Raw genomic sequence first — 12,341 nt, 5'->3', positions numbered from 1 at the left:
TGTTGACATTTTTTTTAAAGGTCTCCTTTGACCCTGTCATAGACGCTGTCTTAGCTGATTCAGGGGTTGTACAGTGGTTCGTTGATGCCGCTGGTTCTTGCCTTTCAGTTTGTGTAAAAGAAAGTACCTTTACCTCCAGTTCTCGTCCAAATGTAAGATTTTCTTATTCGTCACACTTGGCTTACTGGAACATGAATTTGTGTAGAATGTTATTAATGGTTTAGGACCTTGGCAGTTGGCATTGGGGGTTTGAACCGACACCAGGAGACAAAATGTTATTAATGGGGAGTTGGGTTTGCACCGATACTCGAACATAAAGTGTCTGTGATATTTATTAATTTCAGTACAGCTGTGTTTCGCATCCAGATTGGTCTGTGCGGGGTGGGACACGTAAAAGGGGTATAAGCTCAGTTTTAATGCGCAGCACTGAGCTGCAGATGGCCACGGTCTCCCTGACTGGTTGAAGTGGACCACTAGTTTGCATTTTTTTTTTGTGGGTTGCAGGTAGGTATGGATGAGAAAGTTATTAAAAATATATATATATATAATAAATAAATAAATTGGGTGGTCGAGATTTTACCCTCAACCATCCATTCCATTTCATTCTTACCGTACACAATTCAGTGCTATACATTAATTGTGTAACACGGAAGCCTTCATCCATCCCGTAAAAGGAGGGTAGGTTGGGTGGCTGATAAGTCTATTTTTGACTGGTTTAGAGGGTAGAAAGGGGAGGATGTTATAGTAGAGGATTATTTGGATTTTTTTTGTTGGTTTAAGTGGTTTCCTTGGGTTCAATCTCCTTACCCGTTGCAAGGGGAGGTAAATGGGAGATGGAATTTGTTCAAAATATAAGTCAAGACTTGGCAGTCTATGCGGTTTGGGAGTTCTCATATGTTTTAGTCCAATGATAACTGAGAGAATGGTGATCTTGTTGGATTCTACCGTGGCGTGGCGTGGCGTAATGGTGGCAGCTTCTTGCGTAAAGGTTGACCAAGGAAGTCTCAGGTCGATTTACCATGCCCTGACCAGTATTTCTATAACCCGAATGAGAAAGGAGATGACTAGCAAAAGGTATATGGTGCTTTATACTTGGATCGACATGATAACAGGTTTGTTTCTGATGTCCCGATCAGCCTATTCGCGGGTGTTACTGAGTTCAAAATTCTTCTTTTTGGTTAGAAACGATTGGAAAAGCTCCCATGAAGGGATGAACGTCAGTGGCAAATGTGGACTTCATCGAAAATTGGGGTTGGCGTTTATTCCTTTCAAATTGCTTTTTCAAAAGATCGGGTTTCGTTTGGTTGAGCCCTGCTTACAAACAAGGTTTAATGTGTCAGCGATATATTGCCATGTCCTGTAGGCGACACGAAACTTCCATCAGAAATGATATATGCTATAGGTCGACAATATATCGTTGAGAAATCGACGATATATTGTTGACGGTCGATTTTACCAACGCCACTCCCACCTAACCCATTGTTGGGTGTTGTTGTTGTCCACGATTAATGATTTTTTCTTTTTGAACAAAATAGTGATTTTTCCTTTATAATGTTGTTAATTTTAGGGGTTAAAAATGTCAAAGGAATCGAAACTTTGTGGATGCAAAAAATCTCCGCTGGGAGACTCACCCACCACAGCCAGTTGTGTGACATGGGTCGAACACCGGATTAGTCAGGGCAAAGCCTTGCAAACCGGGGTTGGCAACAAAAAAAATGTCAAAGGAATGAAAATTTACTATTTTGACTAATTTTGTAACCTAAAGTTAGCTTCAACTAATTTAATTTTGTTAAGTGAAATATTGAGTGATTATTTTTGTAAAAAAAATTAAAAAATGGTTAATCATTTAATTTTCCCTTCCTGTTTTTGGGGTTTATAACTTTCTCTTTTCACTGATTGATTGATGGAATCTCCCACTGACAGGTTTTCACATCTTTGAAGAACTTAAAATAATGGTTTCTCCTTCAGTTTCTAGAAACGGGCAAGTCCAATGCCGCGCTGAGTTTTCACATCTTTGGAGAACTTTTCACATCTTTGGAGAACTTAAGAAAGAGAGATAATGGGGTCTTTCAGTTTTGGAAGAGGCCAATTCTTTTTTCCATTAATAGATTATGAAGAAAATTAAGCACAAAGAGCACTATTTTATTTAGTCTTCCATACATTGCCCAGAAAAGGAAAAAAGAAAAGAAAAGGTTAAACTGTAGTGCTACTTCACAACGAACGGTACGATGACCCTCTAATTTATTTATTCACCACACCACCTTAAGGATTACTGGATGACATCTCTGCGAAAATCCAAACAAAGAGAAGAAAACCGTAAGAAATGAGACCTGGCGATCGATTTGGAACCCAAAATTAAAAGAGAAAAGAAAATGGAAGTTGGCAGAGATCTAATACGCTAACCGTGTACCTCAGTAAATCATGATAAGGGAAGTAGGGAAACGATCGATCGATCTAGTCGCTGTCGCTGCTGCTGCTGTTATATATGGCCGTCGTGCTCATGACCTTCCTTCTTCTTCTTCTCTCCCTCCTTGCCTTCATGCTTCTCTTCTCCGACGTGGATTTTGTCCTTCAATTTCTCCATCAACCCCACTGTTTCCTTCTTCTCCTCCTCCTCTTGGTGGTGCTGATCCATTGTGTGCTTGTTCTTGTGATATTCTTTCTGCTTGTTCCCACCATGTGAAGGGCACTACCCAGTATTGTATCACTTTGGTTAATGTATTTTAGTGTAATTCAATGGAGAGACGTATCTCGATGTATCATGTATCATATCGGTTGAGTCAAATATGAATACGACTAGTATCTAATGGTATCTTGAGATACTTTAAAGACCAGAGTTTGACACCTATTATTACCGTATAATTTCTTGCCTTTCAGGTCAAGCTGGCAGTAAAAGCACAAGTAAAAGCACAGATAAACTCTATCTATTAACTACCCCTTAAAGCTGCATTTGCTTGTTGGAAGAAAGGTGGAGTGGAAAAATAATTTTTTTTAAAGAGTGTGATTTGTTTGATTGCTTTGGATGGGAAAGCTCATCTAATGAAGTGGCATACTAATTTTTCCACCCACGCCTTTTTAAAATTCCACAAAATATATATAATTTTATGAAAAAATGTAAAAAATTAAAAAATAAGATCTCCAATAGAGGGTTAGTGGAGTGGTTGAGAACCTCATCTCTTAGAAGAGAGGTTGTGGGTTCAATTCTTACTGAGCCAGCATATGTAATATTCACATTCCCAATTTCCTTGTATATAAAGCGCCCCACATTTAACATTTTCCCACAAAATTCTTTCATTTCTTTTCCTTATGTCTCACCCGTTACAAACCCAACCGGAAAAAAAAAAAACATTAAGTCATTTTTTTTGAGCAAATTGCACTAGCACCCCAAAATGAAAGCCTAAATACACTGACACCCCACTTTATGTATAAAAAATACATAAGTCCTATTCTATTAGAATGGTTATTACTTGGTTATTCATATTTTTATAAATACTATTATACCCTTGACCAAGGAATGAAATCTTGGACGAGATCGGTTCGGGCTTCTTGTTCTTCTAGTTTCTCCCCTCAATGGCAAATAATCCATCATCTTCACTCTTCAGCGTCGCTTGTTAGAGAGAAGCTGGATTTAGAAAGCTCAAAACTAGATTCGTTGTCTCTGCTCGCCTGCGGTCTCTCTCTCTCTCGTTGTGCGCTGTGGAGAGGTCTCCCTCTTATTCTCATGTGCAGAGATTTAGCGATTTGAGGTGGAGATGGTGACTGGCGTTGATTTCAGGTGGAGGAGTGCAGTGACGGAGAGGTAGGTGCCGACTGTGGCGGTGACAAGCGAGATTTCAGCAATTTTTCGCTGATTCGTTCGCGATTTTCCGGTGATTTCCGGCAATATCCAGGAAAAATCGCTTTCGATCTCTTTTATATATCCCTTTCTTTTCTCACTTTCCCTCACTGCAATTGCAACTTTTCTTCTCTGATTCAGAGCAGATAAAAAAACCCAACATTTTCCTCTCTTCAATCTTCCAATTCAGGACCAAAAAAAAAAAAAAAAAATCTTCCAATTCATACTCTGTTCCACTACTTATAGAGAGCAATTTCAAGTTTACGAAGATGGGTTTCTCTAGTTTCGTGGCTATCGTGTTGGTATTGGGTTCGTTGTTGAGTTCTTCAATTGCTCAGGCACCGGGATCTGCTCCCAGACTCGCTCCTGTGGCTGCTCCAACAACTCCAGTTCCTGTTTCTGCTTCTTCGGCTCCGGCTCCGGCATCGACGGTTTCATCTGGGCCACCAGCACCTCCACCGGCACCTGCACCATCACCTTTCATGGCTACACCAACACCCTCTCTGTTCCTAATTCCTATAGCACACACAGTCCGAACCATTAACATTCTACATAGACCAAGAGGAAAAAAATAAGTTATTTTTCATGTTTTATGGAAAAAAAAAAAACCCCACAAAAAAAATTTTTTTGGGGGGAAAAACCTTTTTTTTTTTTTTGGCCCGCTATATTATTTCAATAATAATTAAAGCATGTTATGAATACAATCGCGGAGCGTTACCGTAGTGTGTTCTTGTTGTAGATCCTCCCTTTGCTCTCCCTTGAATCTTCCGTAGCCTTTCACCTTTTTAGGATCCTTCGTTTGAGTGTTTGTGGAAACAATCTCAAACCCAAATATTGCGTGTGATGGCTACGGGGACCCAAGAAGCTATTTATAAAATAAAACCCTAACCTTTAACCACTCCCACAATAGTAAAGGTCGGTAATACCCCTGAATGAATATGGGCCCAGATAAATGGACTAGTGTTAGTTAAGCCCACAAAACCCAACAATCTCCCACTTGGGCTACACTAACACAAGTACCTTTACCTAAGTATTTGGCCATAATGCCCATAATCCTTCATCACTCAGAAAACCTGATTCAATCAACAAACAATTAATGTGAACGCCAGTAGGAGATGCTCCTCAATATACGGAACACAACTATCTGCCATTACAGTCATTAACAACTCGATGATATGAATCCTTGGGGTGCATACAAGAGTTAAAGAATGCAAAACCTTATGTGATCACAAAAGCATTCCCTCTTGTGGGTCTTTTCCTGATCAATGATCAGCCTACCTTGAATTACCTCATAGGTAGAATATTCAGATATTATAATTTGGCAAATCGCCATTGATCGATCTAACATTAATATCTGACTTTAGCAAAAAACCGCCCATTGGCATAACCGCCTGTGGCAAAACCGCCTATTGGCAAAACCGCCTGTGGCAAAATTGCTAACCAGGATTTAGGCTAAATACCGCCATAAATCAGAACCTTGGCTAAATACCGCCATAAATCAAAATCTGACCAGGATTTAGGCTAAATACCACCATAAATCTGAACCTTGGCTAAATACCGCCATTGTCATTAGAACATCAAATGTAGCAAATATAAATCTACATTATTTACCTTAATCATTAACACAAGATGAAAACAAAAGAACCATCTTATTAATGAATAAATTTCATAATGAAGTCAAAGAATGTTGAATAAAAATAAACAACAACTCCCACTAAATGAAAGTATCAAAAGATTCTAAGATACCCATACTGGAAACATGATTCTTAAAAACTCCCACTGAAAGAGCCTTAGTAAGTGGATCTGCCAGCATCTTATCAGTAGTGATATGTTGAATATCAATTTCCTCAGCAATGACTTTTTCTCTCACAAGTAGATATTTAATGTCAATGTGCTTGGAGTTCCCAGACCTCTTATTGTTCTTTGAGAAGAACACAGCAGAAGTGTTGTCACACCACATTTTTAAAGGCCTTGAAATCGAATCAACTACCTTGAGTTCAGTAATCAAATTTCTAAGCCACATAGCCTGTTTGGTTGCCTCATAAAGTGCCACAAACTCTGCTTGCATGGTGGAAGATGCTAGTATAGTTTGTTTTGCACTCCTCCATGAAACAGCTCCACCTCCCATCATAAAAATATATCCTGAAGTGGACTTTAGATCATCAGTGCAACCACCAAAATCTGAGTCAGAAAATCCTGTTATCTCTAGATTTTCACTAGCACTGTAAATAAGCTTGAAGTCTTTTGTTCTCTGCAAATACCGCATAACCTTTTTTGCTGCAGTCCAGTGAGCCACACCAGCATTCGACTGAAACCTTCCAAGTACGCTGACTGCAAAAGCAATGTCTGGACGAGTACATACTTGTGCATACATCAAGCTCCCTCAGCGAGCATATGGTTTATCATTCATCTGTGTCTGTTCCAAGTCATTCTTTGGACATTGATCCTTATTTAGTTTGTCCCCTTTGCTAATGGGTGCATCACCTCCTGAGCACTTCGACATACTAAACCTCTTAAGAGCCCTTTCAATATAAGCCCGTTGAGATAATCCAAGAAGTCCTTGACTCCTGTCTCTACTGATCTCAATACCAAGGACATATTTTGCTTCACCCATGTCTTTCATTTCAAAATTCTCTGAGAGAAATTTCTTGGTTTCATAAAGTAAGTTTGTGCTATTACTTGCCAAAAGGATATCATCCACATATAGCACCAAAATAATGAAACTTGCCCCTATTGATTTTTAGGTAGATACATTGATCAATGGGGTTCTCTATGAAACCAAAAGATGTAATTACTTGATCAAACTTCAGATACCACTGTCTAGAAGCTTGTTTTAAGCCATAGAGAGACTTCCTCAACTTGCAGACTAGATGTTCTTTACCCTTCTCCTCAAAACCTACTGGTTGCTTCATAAAAACTTGTTCTGTAAGGTCACCATTCAAAAAAGCTGTTTTCACATCCATCTGGTGCAACTCCAAATTGTAATGGGTGATAATAGCCATAATGACTCTAAATGAATCTTTTGAAGAGACTGGTGAAAAAGTTTCATTGTAGTCAACTCCTTCTCGCTGTGTAAAACCTTTAGCAACTAACCTCGCCTTGTAACGCTCCACCCTGCCCTGTGAGTCTGTCTTGGTCTTAAACACCCACTTGCATGCAATAGCTTTACAATTTTGAGGTAGTTCTACAAGATCCCATACACCATTATGACTAATGGATTTCAATTCCTCTTTCATTGCTTCCAACCATTTGTCTGCTTTACAGTGATTAACTGCCTGTTGAAAATTGATTGGGTCTTCTTCTCCTCCTATGTCATATTCGCATTCATTCAGATATACCAGATAATCTGAACTTAATGGAGTTTTACGAGTCCTGGAGGACCTTCTAAGTGGTTGAGTTGCAGGAAGTGGTTGAGCTATAGGAACTTCTGCATTCGCTTCCACTTCTTCAGCAAGAACTTCTGCATCAAGAGGATTATCTTCCATGTTGGAAGGGGATTCACTAGGTATGTCTTCAAGAGGTGGTGGTCCTGCGTTGGGGTTGGCGGCAATGGCTTGCTCATCAAACACGAGGTTCCGAGGATTAGAAGAATCTCCACAAGACTCGAAAAATTCAGCATGGATGGTTTCAATAATATTTCTTCCAACCGGGCAATAGAATCTGAACCTTTTGATCTTTCTCGGGTACCCAACAAATGGCGCTCATCGTCTTTGGGTCCCACACCTTCGATGAACATTATAAATTTTGGCTTCACTTGACAGCCCCAAATTCGCAAGTGTCGAGCTTGGTTTTCTTCCAGCCCGAGTTCATATGGAGTCTTGCATACTGCTTTACTTGGTACTCTATTCAAAACATACACGGTTTTGAGTGCCTCACCCCATAATGATTCTGTAGCATTGCTCATCATAGATCGACCATGTCCTTCGAGTTCTATTTCTTCTTTCTCGCAACACCATTTTGTTGAGGAAAACCCGCATAGAATATTGACGAACTATTCCATGTTCTTGAAGGAAAAGGGCAAATGGTCCTAGATGTTGTTCGTGTCTCCACTTCTTCCATAATATTCTCCACCCCTATCGTCTCGTCTTTTATTTGCTTCAGTGAAAAAGTTCTACTTCAGCCTTGAAAATTTTGAAGTAGTCCAAAGCACTAGACTTTTCGAAAGAAGGTAAATGAATCCATATCTTGACCAATCATCTATAAAAGTTAAGAGTATCGCTTGCCACTAAGAGTGGGTACTGAAATGGACCACGATGTCGATGGATCGATCTAACACCGATGTGCTACAGTGGCTTCTTTCTTTCTACTAATGGTCATCTTCCCTTGGTGCAATCATCGCTCCCAATTCATCGATGTCGAATGTCTAGTATCCCTTGTTTCACTAGTCTTCAATCCTTTTCTTTGCAATGTGGCATAACCTTCTATGCCAAAGAGTTGCTGAATTCCCATTGTCAAGCCTTCTTTTTATCCCAACATTCATTACCCAAGACTCTTCGCAATCAAGTCTATACATATTATCGATTATACCCGAACCATAGACTACTGAATCTTTTAAAATAGAAAATCCATTGCCATTAAAAATAATGGAAAAATCGTCTTGGCCATTTGGCTCAATAAGATTCCTTCTCATGGTGGGAATGCAAACTACATTTTTCAATATGATAGAATTTTTAGAATTCAAAACTAGCCTAATATCTCCAATGGCTTCTCCGCTACACGTTCTCCATTTCCCACGAACACGTTCACTTCATCCTTGCTGGTTTCCCTTCTTAGCAACCCCTCAAGGATGGTGACTGATTGAAGAACCGTCTAACCACCATGAGTTTAGAGGGACATCTATTAAACAAGATTCAAAACGACTAGTGAAAATTCATACCGATTTCCTTTCTCTAGAAAAGCCTTCCTTTTGTAACAATCTTTCTTGAAATGGCCTGGTTTCTTACACCTATGTACTCGATCCTTTTTCTGAATTTTGCTCCTTTGAAATCCTTCACTTTGTTGAAATCCTTTCCTTTCTTGAAATCCTTTCCTTTCTTGAAATCCTTTTTCTGGTGGTTGATGAACTTCTTGTGGGATTTCAGGAGAAACCCTTCTTGTAAACAAGATTCCCTCTACCTTGTTTCTTAAGGTTATTCCTCTTGAGTTACTATAGTAACTACTTGATCCAAGCTCCATTTCATCGTGCCATTATAGTACTTCTGCTTGTTGGTGAATCCAGATGATGTTTACCTAAAATCATCATCGAAATTTATACCTAGCCTTTGATCCGATTTCCCAAAGATATCAAACTTAGTATATGGTCTCTAACATTACCTTCCCAGTGAACTTGGTAGTGGTAAGAGTAGAAATCAAATCTCCACCGCTTTCTTAGAAGAGTCAAACTTGCCTCGATGGCATCTGTATTCTTTTGCCTTTCTCTTTGCCCTACACTGTTCCTAGTACTTTCGATGTGCTTCATTCCTCCTTTTTGTTTGTCTTATTCCAAAGGATCTTCTTTTTCTCTTGTGGATTTTCAATTTCAACTCTTAGTTCATGAGGCATATATCCCACTCTCTTAAACACAGTACTCTAAATCTTCTTCCCACCTTTTGAAATTATCTCCTGAGTTTTGGAATATCGGAGAAATTGGAAGACATCTTGATGGTACTAAATGACATATAATTATCAAAAATCAATCTTAGGCATGCATTTAATAATAATGACAAAATATACACTCAAATAAAGAAAAAATCCATCATTCTAGTAGGTTACCGATCCCTACATTTCAACCTTTGGGTTGAGAATCACTATCCCCTTACAATTTGCATTACCCAAATATTCAACTTTGAAGTGCCCCACCTTTGGGTTTGGTACTTCTAGTCATCATATTCCTTTAAAACATGTGCATTATCATACTTTGATGATACACCTTTGGGTGACATCATCAAATTTACTGCAGAATTATATATACCATGGATCACAAAATATCAAGATAAAAATTATATTTTACCACTTTGGTGGATTCCATATAATTCTATCATGACATTATATAATCCTTTTTGCGTAATTTAAAAGAGATTATTTCAATATGCAGAAATGCACAATCAACACTGAATAAATAAATAAAACTTTAATGGAGAAACCAAAACACGAAACCAACTAGAGATCGTTGATGTACATAATTGCTATCCGATCACAAAAGTTAAATTTTAAATTTCAAAGTTTCCGAAGAAACTATAAACCCTTCAGGTTAAATTTCAAAAGTTAATTGTACAAAAGTTAAATGATTCTCACCTTTTTAGGGTAAACAATAAACCCGTTTCCAAAGAAACTATTATTATGATTTTAAAATTCTAAGTTGAAGGTACATCAGCTTTTTATAACTGTAAACCCAATTTCCTATGAAAGGTTTCTTTTAAAATTTAAAATTCTAAAGTCAAATATACTCCACCTTTTTAGGTAACAACCCACGAGTCGCCTTAGGCCCTTCCTCCGTGAGAGGTGCGTGTTTCCACAGGTTTTAGAAAATTTAAAATCTCTCTTTTTCTGCCCTCTGGGTCTTCAATGGTCGCTTTGTTGCTCTAGATTTGCAAGCATGGTGATTGAGTGACCCGACATTTAACAGTCACGCAACCCAATTTTCATATATGTCAGAAGCAACTAGCAACAGAACAAAAAGGTGAAAACAGTCACGCATCATCTCATGGGTAAAAATCCACTGAAGTGGGAATCCTTAATCGGATGAACAGAAAGCCCGAAGGCCGTTCCCATCCCGTCGAGGAGATGTCAATCGCCTCTCATTTTAACGAAAAATCCATTGTGAGAACATCAAGACAAAGATAAAGAAATCAATTTCTTTGTCATTATCTCTCTACACGGAAGCGTGATTCTCCAAACCAAAAACGTATTTGTGGAACGTATGAAAAGAGACAGCAGATGCATGAATTAAGGTTTCAATTAACACATGCAAATCTAGGGTTTCAATTAAAACATGGATTTTCCCTTTGGATCTGTAGTGCTGTAGTGCTGAAACAAATCAACATTACACCCAGCTAATTATACAATAGAAATAAAAAAAAATTCATAACCTTCAATTATTATAGGAGAAAAAAAATAGCTCGGATGCCAATTGTTGGATCCACCAGGATCTATATTATTTCAATAATAATTAAAGCATGTTATGAATACAATCGCGGAAGCGTTACCTGTAGTGTGTTCTTGTTGTAGATCCTCCCTTTGCTCTCCCTTGAATCTTCCGTAGCCTTTCACCTTTTTAGGATCCTTCGTTTGAGTGTTTGTGGAAACAATCTCAAACCCAAATATTGCGTGTGATGGCTACGGGGACCCAAGAAGCTATTTATAAAATAAAACCCTAACCTTTAACCACTCCCACAATAGTAAAGGTCAGATACCCCGAATGAATATGGGCCCAGATAAATGGACTAGTGTTAGTTAAGCCCACAAACCCCCCCCCCCCCCCCCCCCCCCGCCGGGGGGGGGGGGGGGGGGGGCGCTCCCCTTTTTGGGGGGGGGTGGGGGGTGTGCCGGGGGGGGGGGGGGGGGGGGGGGGGGGGGGGGGGGGGGAGAGCAAAAGGAGAAGTGTAGTGTTTCCCCCCCCCGGGGCGCGGTCCCTTTCCTACCTCCCTCCTCTCTCCCCCCCCCCCCCCCCCCCCGCGCCGCCCCCCCCCCCCCGTGGCTGGTGTTTGCCGCCCCCCCCCCCCCCCCGCGCGCCCTCCCCCCCCGCGCGGGCGAGACCATTCCCCCAAAACCGGGAAAAACCCCGAAACCCCACCGGCAGAAACTTTGATGGGGTTGAAGTTGCCATGGATTTGTCTGGTTCAACACGTAATAATGTTCGCTGGGTTTGTTGGTTAGGCAACAGCAGGAGGCGCCAACCAACCACGCGGCCATGAATTTCGATTTTAACATGGGTATTTTTAGAATTAAAAAAAATTTAACATTGAGTTAACAGTTTCACTAACGGAATGGACTAGTGTGTTTATTGAATTGGGGTGTCTGTGTTTTTTAAACATAAAGTGGGGTATCAGTGCTTTAATGTTTCCATTTTGGGGTGTCAGTGCAATTTGCTCTTTTTTTTTCTGTTTTTTTTATACATTTTCACAAAATTTCACATATTTTATAAAATTTTGAAAAAACATGGTATAAGAAAATTAGTATATCACCTTACCATACAAGCTTCTTTAAATTTAAAAAAATTTTACCAAAAAAAATAATTTAAGGAAGCTTATCTTTAATTTTTTTCACCCAATAAACTACACAAACCACACTTTTAGAATTTAATAAAATTTTTAATTCTTTTATAAACTTTTTCCCACATCTTTTTTAACACACCTCACCTTTATCCTAGCAAACAAACGCAGCCTAACGAAATTTACACCCCCCCCCATGTGCTGTTAGTCTTTGTTAACAAAAGAAAACTGGTATTTTAAAGTTACATATGGCCTTTTTCAACAAAAAGATGAAGTGGCGAAAGTGGGTGCAGTAAATATAAATCCTGTGAAGAGAG

This window comes from Hakea prostrata, chromosome 1, assembly GCF_041222555.1.
Source record: "Hakea prostrata isolate BN-2017 chromosome 1, UWA_Hpros_2, whole genome shotgun sequence".
In the NCBI taxonomy this organism is placed as follows: Eukaryota; Viridiplantae; Streptophyta; class Magnoliopsida; order Proteales; family Proteaceae; genus Hakea; species Hakea prostrata.
The sequence above is the reverse complement of the archived record's forward strand: the minus strand, read 5'-3'. Positions refer to the sequence as shown.